This window comes from Xiphophorus hellerii, chromosome 10 (assembly GCF_003331165.1).
Source record: "Xiphophorus hellerii strain 12219 chromosome 10, Xiphophorus_hellerii-4.1, whole genome shotgun sequence".
NCBI lineage: Eukaryota > Metazoa > Chordata > Actinopteri > Cyprinodontiformes > Poeciliidae > Xiphophorus > Xiphophorus hellerii.
In genome coordinates this window covers 12234722-12241074 of record NC_045681.1, presented here as the reverse complement: position 1 = coordinate 12241074, position 6353 = coordinate 12234722, and positions in this window count along the sequence as shown.

Here is a 6353-nt window from a genome sequence, read left to right as displayed (position 1 = left end):
CCCCTGTCCTGTATCTATTTATTGAAACATACAGTATGTATGTATGCTTGCATGTATGTATGTATATTGTAACAACTGGATCTTTGTAAATAGTGTAGAAAATATTCTACTTTTTTAAAAAAAAAAAGAGATACATATTGTACTTAAGTTAAATATTGAATTCTATGTTAAATTTGCTTTTTTTTCCCCCCCCCAAGGGATATTTTTGACTTTGTGTGTTTATGTAGATAAACCAAGAACATGTAAATGAATAAAGGATTTTAGAGATATGATCTGACTGTAAAACAACAGCTTGGTGTTTTGTCCCGACCTTGAAAGTGCAGAGACCTGAAACGGTCAGGGAAGCCATACTGCAAGTGCCCCAGGGTTCCTGATTAAGGCAATAGGATAAGGGTAATTATGGTATTACTGCTTTCACATGGACATGGGATGACTTTTCACATGTCTTGTGTCAGAGCATGAGAGTGTCCTAAAGCGTAAACATACTTCTACTGGTCAATTTAGTGTGTAAAATGCACAATGCAGCTGCCGACTCTCTGGATTTTCAAGCATAACGTGCCTTAAATCTGCTGCAGCGTAAGATTTGACTTCACAGCATGCAAATAACAAACCCATGATCCTTTCAGCCTAGATATTGATAAATAATAACTAGCATGGCCCTGTTTATCCATCCTCTTCAGACTCAATCCACTAATAACATGTGCATGTGAGCTGAGATCCACATTTTGTGTAAACTCCCACCACGAGGAATGAGAGGCCCTGATATCAAAGCTGGTGTGGCTTACTGAGAGCACACGGGGAGGGGCGTGAAGAGTCAGCAGGAATGGTGAGGAGGCCAACTCTGCGCAGTATTTTTGTTGGGCCAAAGCACATAACCAGAGCTGAGCAGATAAGAAGTCTAATCGGCTTGAGATTAGCGTGAGCCCCTCAGCCAGGTGAACGAGCGAGGTCCTGTTCACAACAGGGAGGAGGAGACGCTGCAAGACAAGGCAAGAGAAAGTGAAGATCAGGGAAAGATGAAAGGAAAATAAGGTGTAAAACCAGCTAAAAGGTGAATAAACAGTCTTATTCTGCTTGGTAAAAGTGCTGTGTAAAAGAATTTGCTCTCTTGTGGAGTCCCTTTGTTTTCTTCTTTTTTAAACTTAAGAGTCTATCATGAAAAGTCATTTTCAACCAACCTGGCCCCATCCAATTCCAAACCTGATAACTGCTTGTACCAAACTTTGGTGGCAACAGCTACCATCTAGTATTTATTGTTTCTGGCAAATAACCTTTTATGTCACTGAACATTGGCCCACTCTATGTAGAATTGATTTAATTCAGCCTCTTTGGAGGCCCTGTTTAAGGGTAATACTTTGACTAGACCACTCCCAAACCGTAATATTGGGTTGTTAATTTTTAGCCACGGACCTGCTGGTGTGCCTTGGATCACTGTCCTGCTATGTACTGGAGCTGTGCTTGAGCTTAAGGGCACAAAGTGAAGACCGGAAAATCTCCAGAACAGAATTAATCGTTCTATTAATCCAGGTTCTAAAACAGCAAATCATACCCAGAGCATCACGCTACCACCATCATGCTTTAGTGTTGGCATGATCTTTTTGTGAAACACAGTTAGTTATATTCCAGATGTTACAGGTTGCATACCTTCCAAAAACTTACATTTTTGTATTAGACGTCCAGAAAATAATTTTCCAAAAGTCTTTGAGACCATCAAGATTTTGTGGATAGCGGTTTATACTGTGGCTCACTAGAGTGCTAAAGCTTTAGGAAATGTTTTTGTAATGCTTTCAAGACTAATTGATGTAATTTACAGTACTTTGCAAAAGTCGTGAACTTCTTCTGTTTTAATCTGTGCCTCCTAAGATCCAACTTTCTTCACATTGTTAAAGTGGATCTACAGAGAGCTAACAGCTGTAGATCCACTTTAACCCAAATCTTTACCGAAGTAAAAGTTAAAAGGAATCAATAAAAGTAAAAATTAAATTACATTTGTAACTGCATGTAAGGTTTTGACATTCGTTCATGTGTAAGTGCGTGTAATTTTATATGCTTATTTACTGTACACTAACCTGTTTGTGTTTTCCCTTTTTGAGGATTTTTTATGATCGCATCACTGCAAATCTAATTCATTCACCCTCCAAGACTCGAACATATCTCCTTTGTGAAACATTTGGGACTGTTTATTGTTTATTTAGATGGAAGATCCAGTCAGAACTGATTCAGTCACATCAGAAGCCACAAGAGGGCGTCTTTTCATCATGATGTTACCTGACTGCTCCGTACACACTCATCCAAACTTTAGAAATACAACATTTATAGCTAACCCTTATCAGATATAATTGACTTTTATCACTATTAGTTAGATGATAAAAAATAACTTCAAATTATAAAAAAATATCTTTCACAGAAGACGAATCTTTTGATTAGCATTTAAATTAAGTTCTTTGAGGGGTAAAAAATTCCCTATGACGATTTTAATAATAATTATAATGACTCCAGACATAATTGATCAATTATATCTCAATAAAATATCTACAAAATACATAATTATCTGGTTATTTATTCAATATTAATGTATTTTTTTAATAAGGTGCATTTTAAAGCATCAACAAAAACATTGTAAGTAAAGGGGAGTAAATCTCATCTCACCTATAAGACAGGAAAGACAAAATGCAAATGAATGATGAAATACTTTAGAAATATTTCACAGAAAATTTGTGCTTTTTTCAGGACTCTAGTATCAAAGAGACATCAGATTTATTTATTATGTTAGTTGTTTTTTTTTTACGTCCATCCTAACTGACAATTAAGAATTTTATTTTAACTCTCCGGTCTAGAAGTATTCATCCATTTTGAACTATGTATTTCATTGGGATTTTATATCATAGACAAACACAAGGTGTTGCATAATTCTGAAGTGAGGAAAAGGAAACATGCTTTTATTATTTTTTATAAATATCAACTTGAAAAATGTGATATGCATGTTTTAGCTCTCTTCCCTCTGTTACCTCTAAATAAAATCAAGACAGTTAAATTACATTTAGAAGTCTCTTATTTAGTGGGTACAGTCCACCGGTGTGTGATTTAATCTGAGTATCAATTCAGCTCTTGTGTGAAGGCCTCAAAGGTTTGTTAGAGAACATCAGTGAAGAAACCACATCATGAAGACTTTGAGGCAACAGACAGATCAGGGATAACGTTTTGGAGAAGTTTAATGCAGGATTGTTGTAAAACACTATGCTAAGCATTGAACAACTAATTGAGCAGTGATTAGTCCAACATCTAAGAGAAAAATAGTATGGCACAACCGTAAACCTACCAAGATATCACCATCCAGTTAGACTGAAAGGCTGGGCAAGGAGAGCATTAATTAGACAAACAAGCAAGAGGTCCATGATGACACAGGAGGAGCTGCAGAGTTTCTGTAAAACAATGCTGAAAGCTGTCACGCTTAAAGTTAGCCAAAACTCATTCGAGGTCCAACTGAACTTTTTTGGGATAAACACTGTGAGGTTTAAAAGTGTCTTAGCCTGCAGCGACACATACTGGAGGCAGCATTTTGTGTTGATCTGGTATATAAAATTCCAATAAAACCCTTTGAAGTCTGTGGCTGAAACATGACAAAATGTGAAAATTTTGTAAGTCATGCAGAAAATGTCAACACAAATGCATATGCATCAATAATCCAGGGTGCAAATGAACATCTATGGTGTGATCCGATGTGTGTCAGGTGCTTCCTTTGAGCTCTTAGGCGGAGGTTAGGGAACGCAGCTCACACGCCTCACTTTACAGTGACCATGGCGGACAGACAGAAAAGCAGAGGGAGAGAGGGAAAAGAGAGGCCCGTGACTGGTAGATGTGTGGTCCGCTCAGAAGGGCATTGTTGGAGCTATGAGAGGACAATGCACTGCCCCCGCCCTGAATACTCGCCATACCAGCTGACCAGCCATTACCAGCTCTGCTGTCCTGTTACCGTTCCTACTGCTCTGACACACATACACACACGCACACACACACCCTGATGACCTCCAAGATAAGTTTAGTCTTACAAGCTGAAATGCCCTGAGTCAAACAGTGGACAAGGGATAGAAACCTGGTGGGAGGCGTAGCAGTGAATGATAAAAAGCTTATCCCAAGGCATACACTGAAATTGTTTCAACACTGCACATCTTCTTCTTCTTCTCTCTCTCTCTCTCTCTCTGTGTGTGTGTGTGTGTAACTTGCAGCAAGTTAAGTTTAGACCCTTCCACCTATCTGCCCCTTCAGCGGCAACATTTCTACAGCCCATGGGCTGCAGCAGCCACCCAGAGAAAACAAACACAACCTCTCACACCGTTGTATTATTTCAGGATCCTGGACAAATGTTCTCAGAGCGGAGACTGTGGAGAAACGGGTTCTTCAGCCAAACAGGATCACAAACCAGTAACACAACTGTAAGCAATACCACGTTTAAATTTCACCTCGACGGGAATCCCAGTAAAGACTAAAAAAGGACAACTACAAAGTAAAACTTTTTTATGACGTGGAGCTACTTGCTTCAAGTGTCATTCCACCGCTGATTTATTTACGTCCATTGCTTTCTGCGCTACATAGATAGTTACATCTAAATCATCCTGATTAAAGTTCTGATTTATTTATTTCATAGAAGCTGAAGAAATAAGCTATTTAACAACCAATTAGTAAGAATGGATAAAACTATTATTTTAAAATAACATTTTTGTTTGTTTTTCCAGTTTTTTTCTCAGAAGAAAAATTTTCTTAGTCTGGAAAAATAAAATCTTTTAGTTTTTGTGGAAATCTTCAGCTCCATGTTATTCACCTCCAATCAGATATTTTTCAGGATCAAATTCTTGCCTAAAGGGAACAAATCATACTCTTACAAAATTTGTGGACACAAACACGCTAATATTTCCCACAAACTTTTAAATTTAATATTTTATTTGTTATTCAAGCCAAAGAAGTATATAAAAAATAAACAAATAATCTTACACAGACCTTATTTTTCTGTGTGAAATTGCAGAAGCACAATAGTAAAGAAAAGTAAAAGTTAACAGCTAACTGAATACAATTTTTGATTCAAAATTGACAGGTCGGATAATTTTTATGTTTTCTAACAGGACGTAATTGTTGGTGCGTTATGTTTGTTGATTTATTTGATTGCATTTAAATTTGTAAAATATAGATATTGTTTCTGCAAATGTCATTGTGAATTTAACCCACAAATGTATTAAAACAAAATGCATTTGTATTCACTGATTGAGATTTGCATATTTTGTCACACAACTGCAAGTTGTTTGATGGACCAACACTAAGTAGCACATAAGTTGAACATGGCAGGAAAAGGAAGCATGGTAGTTAACTTTTCTTTACTCTTCTTTTTTATTTCTACGGATTAAAATGGAAGAAATGCTGCATTTTTTTAAAAATTCAGACATTTTTACTGTGATAAATAAAATCCAGAGCAAGAGATGACTTAAAGAAAACTTATAATTAGCAAATAGTCAAAAAAACGTACTAGTCAAAACTGACCTTTTTAGCTTTACGTGAAAAAAACCTATATGGTGTAAAACTGACGAAAAACGAAACTCTTCACATCACCCCGAACACACTATTCACCGGAGTGAAGCATGGTGGTGGCAGGATTATTCTGTGGGAAGATAAATGGAGCTAAACACAGTATGTGTGGGCTGCAACGTAATTGAGACTGGAGTAAAGCTTCACCTTCTAGCAGGACAACAACCCTAGACGTACAACATAAGGCTAAAATTAGCCTTATGTTTGATCTAAATGTCAGCACCCATGCTGACATTTAGATCAAATCATGTTCATATTTCAGAATGGCACAGTCAAAGTTCAGTCCTTAACCCATTGGAGAATATGTGGGAAAGGCCTCCAAAACTGTTTTTCCACTGAAGACAATATACACCACACTTTTCAGATTTAATTTGTAGATAATTTTAAAAAATTGTTAAGTTTGCGGTAGAAACATTGAAAATATAACACAGTTCAATGGATATTCACACTGCAGTACCAAATCGCACTAATGATGTAATCATTGTAATAAAATGATGTAATAAAATGAATAAAGATCTAAAGCAGTAGGAGCTAAACCAACCCCTAATGTCGCAGTTTCTGGTAGCTGAATGTCCCTAAGTTTTACTAAAAAAAATAAAAAAATAGTGACAGGCAGCGCCTGCTGCAGAACAGGTGGACATACCTTCACTGGCCGGTTATATTGTTATGGGCTTTTTTACAGACAGTGTGGGGTGTTCGCGTGCGTGAGCGCGCGGCAGAAAATGAGGCGCTGGGCGGGGCGGGGGACGCGAGCCCCCCTCCTCCTTCCCTCTCCCTCT